General features: G+C 42.3%; 1 protein-coding gene across 4 annotated transcripts in view; it reads right to left on the bottom strand.

The window, feature by feature from the left end:
- SPOCK1 (SPARC (osteonectin), cwcv and kazal like domains proteoglycan 1) overlaps positions 1–12,765 on the bottom strand; it is a 462,854-nt gene that overhangs the window by 124,640 nt on the left and 325,449 nt on the right. The gene's annotated exons all lie outside the window — the stretch shown is intronic.

Below are 12,765 nucleotides of genomic sequence, written 5' to 3'. Positions count from 1 at the left end.
AGTGTTTACATGGTTGGTGGCGATTTTCAGTCCTTTAATGGGGCAAGTGCTCAGATAAAATTAGGACAACAAAATGGTTGGTCACCAGTCTGATTACTGGGCGGAATCTGGATGACTTCTGGTGGCCATTGAAGACCTGGGTATTTAATGCCAGTGCCTTAAAGGTGCAAGAATTCCAGACGAGATCTACTGGAACAACCAATGAACTACAGAAGAAGAGTATTGGAACAACTAAAGGATGCCAGAAAAAAAAAGTACTGGAACAGCCAAGGAGTACTGTAAGAAACAAGGAGTTTGGATTTAGCACACCCCTTTTTTAGGAGCTTAAGGCTCACCAGAAGAAAGCTACTGGAACACTCAAGGAGTATCAGAGAAGATTCATCACATGAAAGCCCCTTTTGCTATGATACCCCCTACAAATGGCCCCCAGCTCAGCCCTCCCTAAGTAGCCCCCTATGATAGATTTCTTTCTGACTTTCCCTCATCTTCCCTAATTTCCCCACCATCTGCAGGCTCTCTTGGACCTACCTGACAAATCCGGCAGGGTCTAGTGGGGTCAGGACAGGAGGGATCCCTAGTTGCTTCTGAACCTATTAGCATCTGGATTCAAAATGGTGCTAGTGAACCCTAGTAGTAGTCTCATGGTATAAGGGTAATATATGACACCTTGACCTTTAGAGATCACCAGTACCATTTTGGATCCAGTGCAGGCAAGGGCAGGAGCAACTGGGACGCACTCCTGTCTCAATCCCACTAGACTCCTGGGGATTTGACAGATAGTGAATCCAGATATATATATATATATATATATATATATATATGTAGGACTCAGAGAGATCAATCTATTCCAAACAAAATACCTCTCTGTAATAACTTGTAGTATTTTCAAATAACGACCAGTGATAAGTATTCTTCCATCTAAACTTATCCTTAATAGATTTCAAAACCTTCTCACTTTACTTTGTAAGAGGAGTGGCCTCAGATCCCCGTGCACGGCAGCTCTACAACAAGAATTTAGAAAAAGGCCTCAACATATAGTTTGGTCTTTAACAGGTCAAAGCAGGTCCTCTGGATGAAAATGTAATACTGAAATAGCACCCCCTACTGGCAGGAATATAAAAGGAGGACTTCTGCAAAGCTTAGGGGGAACATCAACCACAATTGTAGAAGTCCAGACCTGGATCTATGGTCTTTGATTTCTATGTTCTATCTAAAATGGACTAATTAATATTTCAAAACCATGGCTTCAGAATTTGATCTAAAAAGTAGAAGCATGATATTACCCTGACATGTGAAGTTTCAAGCCAGCACACTCTCTCAAGGGGAAATATATCAAAATCTCTGTTCGGTTTTGGAAAGAAAAAAAAGCCTTTTGCTCACAGCCCAAAGAGAATTCTTTATGTAGTGCCTCTAGAAGACAAAATCTGCTGCAATTCATCTCTCAACGTCAGTAACTTATTCCCATATTAATCAGTATATGCTAATTAATATGCTGCAAATTGTTTTGAAATGTAATTTAATAAATAAGGAAAAATCTCCTTCTGGAAAATTGCACATGCATCATACCAAAACAGATGTTGGAAAACATTTATAAAATAGAAATTAGAAATAGCAACTTCTGGAAACAGCATATTAAGATGTTCCTGGGTACAAATAAGAAAGTGACATACATCACTCACATTTCCACACTGGCATTTCTGGGTATAAATGAAAGTTTCTGAACACCTCATAAAGTCACAGAGCTGGGGGTACTCAAGCCAGGGCGTGTGGTATTGAGCAGTCAGCATGAAGCACCGGGAGCACCAGGAGTATGATTACCAGAAGTCCGGGTTGTTAATGCTGATTCAATTGCACATGCTCAGTTCATGTCTGACCATGTGTAGGGTTACCAGATTTGTGAACAGAAGTCGAGATAAACGCACCATGGGCTCCTTTTACAAATCTGCGTTAGGCTTTTTTATCACCAGCCGCGGTGGTATTAGCGCTGATGCTCATAGAATTCCTATGAGCGTTGGAGCTAATATCGCTGTGGCCGGTGATAAAAAAAAAAAAAGCCTTACTTAGCTTCTTAAAGGGTGGGGGTATATTAGAAAGACTGGGAAATAACCCTAATATAGTTAAATATTTTTAACATTTATTGAAATTCTTAAAGGTAGGAACAATTTGAGCATTGGGGAAGTCTGCTAAAGTACCTAACATCCTTTGTGTACTCGCCAGCACATTCTTATCAGAATCAACAGAATATGGGAAATAGAAAATAGAGTTGGTGGTCCAAGAAATGAGGGTAATGGGAAAAGTAAACAGAGGCATGGAAAACGGAAGTATAGAGGGAAACATTTGATAGGTTGTGAACTGCTGCTGCTCTAACCAATGAGCATAAGAACATAAGAATTGCCTTCTCCGGATCAGACCCATGGTCTATCGAGTCCGGTGATCCGCACACGCGGAGGCCCAGTCAGGTGTACACCTGATGTAGTTTCCGTCACCCATATGCCTCTCGTAAGGAGATGTGCATCTAATTTACTTTTGAATCCTAGAATTGTGGATTCCGTAATAACCTCCTCTGGGAGAGCATTCCAGGTGTCCACCACTTGCTGCATGAAGCAGAACTTCCTGACATTTGTCCTGGACTTGTCACCCCTTAGCTTCAGCCCATGTCTTCTTGTCCATGTCACGTTGGACAATGTGAATAATTTATTTTCCTGTTCTATCTTGTCGATGCCTTTCAGGATTTTGAAAGTCTCAACCATGTCCCCTCGCAGTCTCCTCTTCTCAAGGGAGAACAGTCCCAGTTTCTAGAGTCGTTCCTCATATTCCAAGTTCTCCATACCATCTATTAGCAGGTAGGTAGGAGGAGCTAAGATATGAACTAACTCTATAATGAATGTTTACACTAAGCTCTGTGTGCCTATCTTGTTATTTTTGAATTTGGACATCCTGTCTGGCCAAAGAGAAATAAATTATTTAAAAAAACAAGAATCAACAGAATATTCCTTTAGTGGGTGCATGCTCAGGTATGTGAGTAGTAGAAAATTGGAAAAGGGCAGACCCTTAATAGTTTAATGTACTTGATGTGTCTTAGCAAACCTACTTCTTTAAGGTATTATCATGATAGTTGCTAGGCAATACCGTTGGTTGCCACAATTGGATATTCTAGTGTACTTATATCAGCTTTACACAGTGCTTAGAAATAAAAGCACTGGTATTTCCTCTAATTCATAACAGACACAAAGACACAAGTATACTTTTAAAAGATGTTGAAGATGTGTGTGGTATGTTTTCATAGCTTGATCTTTGAACAATTCATGAAGAACCCAGATGAAGCTTTGGCTAAGTAAAACTCTTTGACCCCCAGGTAACTCGATGGATTCCGCTGTTAAGTAAAGCCAAGCTGATTCAAACCAAGGTCCTTCAAGACTAGTATCCTATCTCTGACGGTAATTAGTCCAGCTCACAAGCTTTGTTTAATTTATTTTGCTGTATGAGGAAGTGTAGCAAATCTGCTACGCCCTTCCACCCACACAGTCGTGTGTGTTTATCATATTTATAGTCAATGTGCTCAGAGTCCCTGCCATTTCCCGACTGTCCGCATAACCTGTGCTCTCATAGGTCTGCGATCCTTTCCCTTCAATCACTGAAGTCCTAGCAGAATTTTCCCCTAAGCACAAGCATCCAATGTGGTCACGTTTTGCCTTAAAAGGCTGTTTCCAAGGTAAGACATATCAAATTAAAAGATAATCCGATAAATAATTCCTCACATGAGAAAAGACTAAAATGGTTAAGGCTCTTCAGCTTGGAAAAGAGACAGCTGAGGGGATCATAGCAAAAGGGGCTTTCATGTGATGAATCTTCTCTGATACTCCTTGAGTGTTCCAGTAGCTTTCTTCTGGTGAGCCTTAAGCTCCTAAAAAAAGGGGTGTGCTAAATCCAAACTCCTTGTTTCTTACAGTACTCCTTGGCTGTTCCAGTACTTTTTTTTTCTGGCATCCTTTAGTTGTTCCAATACTCTTCTTCTGTAGTTCATTGGTTGTTCCAGTAGATCTCGTCTGGAATTCTTGCACCTTTAAGGCACTGGCATTAAATACCCAGGTCTTCAATGGCCACCAGAAGTCATCCAGATTGAAGTCATGATTGAAGTCTACAAAATCCTGAGTGGAGTAGAACAAGTGGATCGATTTTTCACTTTGTCAAACAGGAGGAAATATTTTTTCATGCAGGGAATAGTTAAGCTTCGGAACGCATTGCCAGAGGTTGTGGTAAAAGCGGACAGAGGAGCTGGTTAAGAGAGGTTTGGACAAATTCCTGGAAGAAAAGTCCATAGTCTGTTATTAAGACATGGGGGAAGCCTCTGCTTGCCCTGGATTGGTAGTTTGGAATGTAGCTACTCTTTGGGTTTTGGCCAGGTACTAGTGACCTGGATTGGCCACTGTGAGAATGGGCTACTGGGCTTGATGGACCATTGGTCTGACCCAGTAAGCCTATTCTTATGTTCTTAATTCAAACCAAAAAAGTGTAGAAACATCTGGCTGTTCACTATACTATAAGACAGTGAGCCTAACTCCCATAGTGCTTCACCGAATGGGGCATAGCCACGGGAGGAGCATGGCGTGTTAGGGGTGTTCCAAATTTTATAAAGAAAATTATACAATATTAGCTCAGTATGCCTATCCTGGGTGCCCATCTTTTCACCTGGTTTCAGAAGGCATAAATCTGGCACGCAATGTTAAGTGCGAGATCCGCACCCTTTACAAAATAGCTCTTAGCATCCATTGTTTTTTCCATAACCTAATGTTGAGCATCATTTATAGAGCCAAGCCCAATTTGGGTTAACTATTCACTGTATAAGTAGTATTTTAGTTAAAATATGTTCTGAATGAAATTGTCATAGCTCCATAACCACTGAGTTTGAGAAATGGAATTAGGCTACCCTTAAGGCTGAAAGTAGAAACATAGGGAAAAATAATTTCAAAAACTGCCCAGAATTGATTTTGAAATGATTTAAGAATAGAACTGGGTCAATTGTTTGCATGCAAAAATGTGCACAAGTGCTTGGGGTTACCAAACACATTTGACATTCTGACAAAGCTTTTGGCATTCTGATACATCGTGAACATGGACTGAATTACAACCAGGTCTTCAAAAACGATCATCTCGTAAAAAGTCAAGGAATGTTTTATTCCTCCCCATCAAGCAATCAATGATCTGGGACCACCGGTGGATCTCTTGAATGCTGTAATGCAGTTTATTTCCATAGAGGTGAGTTTCCCTGGAGTTGACACAGCAACTTCACATCAGAGAATATCGGGACTAACCAAGTATCTCAGACCAAAGTGTCTCTCAAATCTCAGACAGTAGTTTTTTTAAAATTATTATTATTTATTTCTAATTATACATCAAAATTTACAAGAATATATCTTGTTCCATTAAACACAGGGAGGAAAAACAAACCAAAAGTTATACTACTTCATTATACAATTATACACTTTATCCCCTTCTTAAACCACCATAATAGGGGGGGATCAAGCAGTAAAATAATGAGAGAAAATTAAGGTGTCAGGTCAAAAGCGCGCCGGGACAAAGGCGCGCCCAGACAATTGAGCGCAGCGCGGAGGTGCGCGCCGCTCAAAATTACTGTTTTTAGGGTTCCAACGGGGGGGGGGGGGCGTGGGGGGGAACCCCCCACTTTATTTAATAGACATCGTGCCGCGTTGTGGGGGGTTTGGGGGGTTGTAACCGCCCATATTTTACTGAAAACTTCACTTTTTCCCTGTTTTTAGGGAAAAAGTTAAGTTTACAGTAAAATGTGGACGGTTACAACCCCCCAAACCCCCCATAACGCCGGCACGATGTCTATTAAGTAAAGTGGGGGGGTTCCCCAACAAAAGCTCCCGTCGGAGCCCCTAAAAACTGTAATTTTCTTCGGCGCACGCCTCCGTCTTGCGCTCAGTTGTTGGCGCGTGCCTTTGTCTTTTGCGGCGTTGTCTATGAACCGAAAATTAAAGAGGCATTTAGTTAAGCAAATAGGCTTAATGTATCTAAGTGCCCGCTACTTCCATTATCCCTCAGGCCTTGATGATCTTCTAAACATCTAAGAATTCCTTCAGATGATTTGGAGAGAAAAATGTGTATTTAACTCCTAAATACCTAACCAAGCATTTGCAGGGGTACGCTAAGAGAAACGTTGCTCCCAAATTAATAGTCTCTTGACGCATAGAGAGAAATTCTTTCCTCCGTTCTTGAGTGGTCTTAGCGACATCAGGATATATCCATATTTTCTGTTCCCCAAATAGTTGAGAGTTTTTAAAGAACAATTTCATAATCATATTTACATCTTGCTCAAATACAAATGATACTAAGAGCGTTGCTCTATCAGTGTCAGCTGTTATTGTTCGTTCAACAAGAGCAGTCACATTTGCAAAATCTATCCCATTTTTCTTCCCTCTTTTCTCTCTTTCAATCTCATTTTCACCTTCTTCTCTTCCAGGCGTCTTCTTATTAGGTAAATAATAAATTTTATTAATTGGAGGAATACAATTTGAAAACACTTCTAAATTTTCAATGCATCCCAGGACACACTGGGAAGGAAGCTTAAGGCCTCTTGCCAGATTTCTACAAGGCATGAGAGGGGGTGAAGGAGGGTTGGGTGTGTGTGCTTGAGCTGTGGGGGTTCTGACCTGACTCCCAAGCCCATCAGACCACCAGGACCTTTTCTTGGGGAAGGTAGGGGAAGGGGTTGAAAGGAGTGGGGTGTGTGTGGGGGGTCCAGGTTTTGGGCAGTGAGGTGTGTGGGGGTGGTCCAGGTGGCCAAGGTGTGATCACCACCACTGCCCCATCCATGCTTGGTTTCTGTGAAACTGAGCATGCACGAGGGAAGACCTTGCTGGTGCATACTTGGTTTTTGCACATGCACAAATAGAGGGCTTCTGTTTCACAAAAATCAAGCAGCTACACAGCAGGGGAAGATGCTCGGCCAGCGCAGTGGCAGTAGTGCTGATGACTGCCAGCTTTTGTGAGAAGGGCTTTGGGACGCCTGCTAGCTCAGGTATGTGGATGTGACAAAACGTTGTTCCCCACCACCACCACCACCACCATGGGGTCAGGACCTCCCAATATATGAGGTCTGGCTACCCACCCGGTCACTTGTCAACATAAGAGGATGGCAAGATCAAGAGTCTTAAATAAAAATATGGATAATATATAAAAAGACCATATATATGAAAACCTGGCTGAGTAGAAGAAACAGTTCCATAGTGAGGCAAGGGAAGGATGTTGTAGAGTCTCAATCTGACACTCCTCAGCAAGACAGATTTAATGTTCCATCACAGAATGAAAGAACACAAATGAAAAATGAGATGTTTTGACCACCACTCGGGGAGGTGATTTTGTGGCCATAATCAATCAAACCGTGACTGCAGATCCAGCCCTTTAAATACCATGAATCACAGAGGACACATGGTAGGTAATAACGACAGCCTCGTATGTCACTCATATGTTAACCCTCAGCTAGCCACAGAAGATCAAGTAGTATTACATAAGCTACCTGGAAACTCAACTTGGCGGGTGGGTAGGTGGAAGGGGCAGAGTCTGTTGATTGCCACTCGGTGAATTCATTTACCTAGGCCAGGGGTAGGCAATTCCAGTCCTCGAGAGCTGGAGCCAGGCCAGGTTTTCAGGATCTCCACAATAAATATGCATGAGATAGATTTGCATCTCAAGGAGGCAGTGCATGCAAATCCATCTCATATGTATTCATTGTGGATATCCTGAAAACCTGACCTGGCTCTGGCTCTCGAGGACTGGAATTGCCTACCCCAGACCTAGGCCTAGTTACCCAAGTAAACCAGTTTGCTTATAAATTGCCACTCACCTGGGTACAATTACATACAAGCGTTTGTCACACATATGTACACCTGAGCTCCATTAAAGAGGCATTTACAAGAACATGTCTGACACTGTTCTATAACTTACACTGAGTGTAAAATTGTGGACTCAAGTTTAAAGAATAGTCTCCACATAAATATTTGCACCCATGTTTATAGACCGTCCCCACTAATGTGCGGCAACTGCAAAATCTCTCCAGCTATAAATGAGTTTCCCCCTTTTATTTTTAGACATTATTAGTTCAGCAAAGAGGCGGCTCGTCCGCCTTTTCGGGATTCCTTTCAGTTTCTCAAATCAACACTTTAATAAATATTTATATAAAATTTATCTTTGTTATTGTGCAAACTATATAACACAGGAATATACCCTGCAGAGAAAAAAATGAACATAATCTGTTGTGTGTGGCCTACGAAAAAACCCCCCAAAACAGAATAATGAAGATATTTTTATAACCATACTCTGAGTTTGTTTTGACAATTGAGACACTTAAATCATTCAAAACTGACAAATACGATTTAAATACAGTGGTGCCTCACACAACGAACTTAATTCGTTCCAGGAGCAAGTTTGTTATGCGAAAAGTTCGTTATGTGAAACGCGTTTTCCCATAACAATACATGTTAAAAAAAATAATTCGTTCTGCAGCATAAAATATGCTAAGATGACATAAAAAAAGATAAATTTGTCAAAATGGTGAAAATGGTGGTCTTGCTGAGGCCAAACTCTTTGACGAGGTCACACTGTTTTACCCCACATTCACTCCTTCTAATTATTTCCCGTTTCATTTCAACAGAAATCACCTTCCTGCTTTTTTTAGAAGCCATGATATATAAAAAAATATTGAGTTTATCTTAAAAGGACGACTGTATACAGTGAGAGAGGGCAGTTAAGCGCAGTGACTAACGACTGCCTGCAGTGCCTGCGCGGAAGGATGCAATACATCGGCAGCTCGGGCGACTTCGTTGTGTGAAACGAAGTTCGTTGTGTGAAACGAAGTTCGTTGTGTGAAACGAAGTTCGTTGTGTGAAGTTCGTTGTGTGAAACGAAGTTCGTTGTGTGAATCAAGACATGAAGTTCGTTGTGTGCAGCGTTCGTTGTGTGAGGCGTTCGTTATGCGAGGCACCACTGTAATTAGAAACAAAAAAGGGAATCGTATGTCAACCTTATGGAAGGTAATGTAGCGATTGTTGAGCCCGATTCGCTAATGTTTTTCTTCTGTGGACATAAAGTGGAAGAAAACCTATAGATCAGGTCATGTGTTGGCTGTGGTAACTGTGAGAGTAAAGTCATATAAATTATCACGTCATATTCAGTGTGTACACTTCTCCCTCCGTATTCGCGGTTTCAGCCACCGCGGTTTCGATTATTCGCGTTTTTTAGCTTGCTGGCTCCTCCAACTTTTTCGCCATATACAGATTGCTATTGGTGGCGTTTTTCACAGCGATATTTACATTGCAATTCTTTTTTTATCTACTTTTGTGAGGTTGAAGTAGCCATCGGATGTTAATCTGTTTACTTTTGCACAAACCGTAAGACTCCTGATGCAGGCCGTCTGGCCGGAACATGCGCATGTCGAGTCGATGTTAAATTGAAAAATAAAAGGAAATATCCGGAGTTCACCAGTCTTTTATTTGGACTCTTCCACTCCTTCGTGCCTGCCTTATGTGAAGCTACACAGCTTTTGTTCAGAGTAAATGACAGTTTTTTTTGCAGCGTTCAAAACTACGAGGCATCACCAGCTCTGCAATTTCCTTCATTAGAAACACGCACACCTATAAAAGGTAATGATCAGTCTTGCTTTTTGATACTTTGAAAAGAATAATCATTTCTTGGCATTAGCCGTTTTGAGTTAATGGCCCAGGGCAGTTAACTTGCTGTTAAACATTGTAACGATGGTTTTGTATAATACACTGCTTCTTTAACCAGTACTTAAGCATGTATAACACTAATAATGTAATTTAAAAGCAGCATATTTATTGTAGGCAGAATCCATGAGTTGGAAAATTGGTCATCGTTGGGCAATAAATGGTAAATTTCCTTCCAACTAGTATCTAGGGTAGGCCTTGGGATGTGTATGACAACCAACGGCTTTGGAATCTCTGACCACTTTCATGCCGTGCTTGCCTTTAATATTTTCCCCCTTTTCTTCCACTTTCTTTATTATTTAAATTTATGCATTGCCTTTCTGATTAGCCTTGATTGGGTTGACTACAATTCTGTAATTAGGTAAATTGGATTTCTTTTTTTACAAAAGCTCAAGTAGTATTTTTACCCTGTGTAATAATAGCCTTCTCACTTTGTGAACTGTGTGACTCACAGATTTCACATTCATTTCTTGACTGGAAATGAACATTGACTTGCTTACGGGGGGGCTGCTGAAGAGTTCTCAGCCCAACCAACTTCCTAAATTCTCAGCGTTATTTTGGCACTGTAGTTGAAAAGAGTGTTATTTTATTTTGCAAAGGCATATTGCCGTTTTGACATTGTTTCAGACCACTGATTGAACCATGTCAACGAATAGTGTGGAATTTTCAAGCATGGAACTCTGAGCCGTCATGAAGTTCCTCTTCCTGAAGAAGAAAACTCCAAAGGAAATTCATGAATGTATGATGCAAACATTGAGTGACAAATGCCGATTATACTCCACAGTGAAGAAGTAGTGTGCAAACTTTCACACTCCCTCATGAGAACAGGGTGGTACCCAGAACCCACCCCCGATTCTTGCCGAAGGTGGCTTCAGCGTGCCTCCCGGCACTCTACATCTCCCCACAGGGAGGCACACTGCCACCTCAGCAACACCTCCTGGACTGTGTGCGGGCCCTGACTATGCAGCAGATTAGACAAGCCTCAATTGTTCGTCTCCTACGACCAAAACAGACCAGGACTTCCGGCCACCAAACGCAGGCGCTCGCGCTGGATATAAGAGTGCATCCCCTTCACCTATAGAAAAGCGCAGCATCAACCGCAGGTGGGAGCCAACGCCCACCAGCGCAGAACCATAGCCAACACAACGGCACATCTGGACCACACACCAATAGGGGACATCTGCGATGCAGCCACTTGGTCCTCCATGCACACCTTCACCAAGCACTACTGCCTCGACATAGCATTCCACGCTCCAAATGCATTCGGCCGAGCAGTCTTGGAAGTGGCTCTTCCCTCCCGGGAGGGACAGCAACCACTAGCACAGCCTTGACAAACACTGATCAAGTAGGGTGTTATAAATACCGACAAACACTGATCAAGTAGGGTGTTATAGATATTGATTAAGTAGGTCTTCCAGCACTCCTTCCTAGACTGAATGTGGAATAGGCAAGTATGAATTCTCACATGCAAGTATGATTTGTCACTGTTGACCAGTTGGTTTCTCACTGTTCATTGATTGTCATTGACCATTTTCACTGTTCTGTGAGTTAAGTAGGTCTTCCAGCAATCCTGTCTAGTCTGAATGTGGAATAGGCAAGTATGAATTCTCATATGCAAGTACGAATTGTCACTATTGACCAGTTATGAATTGTCACCGTTGACCAGTTGGTTTTTTCACTGTTCGTTGATTGTCATTGACCAGTTTTCGCTGTTCTGTGAGTTAAGTAGGTCTTCCAGCACTCCTGTCTAGACTGAATGTGGAATAGGCAAGTATGAATTCTCACATGCAAGTACGAATAATGGTCACTGTTGACCAGTTGGTTTCTCACTGTTCATTGATTGTCATTGACCAGTTTATTGTTCTGTGAGTATTATTGCTCAGTTAACACAGCACTTTATCAAAAACCTTGTTTCCACAACTTTACCTGCTTTGCCTGATTACCCTGCCCGGCTCGGCCTCCACAGCCAGGCGAGGGATGCACAAAGCGCTAAGGCGCAGGTCCAGTCGGTACATCCCTCGGCTAGGGAGTCACCCATATGTGGCTGACTCATCCTGCTTGTCCTAGGAGAAAGTGTAGTTACTTACCTGTAACGTAGGTTCTCCGTGGACAGCAGGATAGTCAGCCACACAACCCACCCGCCTCCCCATACGGCCGACCCGGCCACAGCTAGGAACATCCTGGGGATTAGGGGGAAGCAGGGGGAAATGGGTAGGGCTTGGGCATGCCCAGTGGGGCCCGGGCACTGCACGTGCTCAGAGAAAAAAAAAAAATCTCTCTGAGCTATTGGAGAGCTTATCCGCAAATATGTGGCTGACTATCCTGCTGTCCACGGAGAACCTACGTTACAGGTAAGTAACTACACTTTGCAAATTAAAGGAGGCATTGAAAGAAAAAAAAAAAAAGAGAGGGGAACTGTGGAAAGGAGTTCTCTTTTTGCAAGACAATACACCTGCTCACCAAGCTGATAAAATGATGGATGTTTTGATGCAGTTGGGGGTCTCAGTGCATAGACCATCCATAGACCATCCTACTCACCAGACCTCGTTCCATTTTCTGTTTTGAAACCTTAAAAGAGTTTTAAAGGGCGACAATTTTTGAGTGATTTGGAGGTGTTTGCAGCAACGAAGCAGTATTTCAGTGACCAGACCTCAGAGTATATTTTTGGAAGGGTTATAGAAACTTCAGACATGATGTGTCAAGTGTGTTGAACTTAGGGGTGAATATGTGGAATAACTTGTTAAATTTCATGGCTCCGTGTCATTCCGTTCTTGGTTGGGCTGAGAACTTTTCAGCATACCCTTGTACGGTTCTTATTTTAGACGTGCCATCCATGTTTTAGACATGCACAAACCGGCCCTTATCTTGCATAAACATTTAAGTTCCAATTTTACAAAGTCACATTTCGAAGGTTCATAGACAAAACCGCCGAAGACAAAGGCGCGCGCCGACAACCGAGCGCAAGACGGAAGCACGCGCCAAAGAAAAAGAGTGTTTTTAGGGGCTCCGATGGGGGTTT

Source organism: Geotrypetes seraphini, chromosome 18, assembly GCF_902459505.1.
Source record: "Geotrypetes seraphini chromosome 18, aGeoSer1.1, whole genome shotgun sequence".
NCBI classification, from domain to species: Eukaryota; Metazoa; Chordata; class Amphibia; order Gymnophiona; family Dermophiidae; genus Geotrypetes; species Geotrypetes seraphini.
The sequence above is the reverse complement of the archived record's forward strand: the minus strand, read 5'-3'. Positions and strand labels throughout refer to the sequence as shown.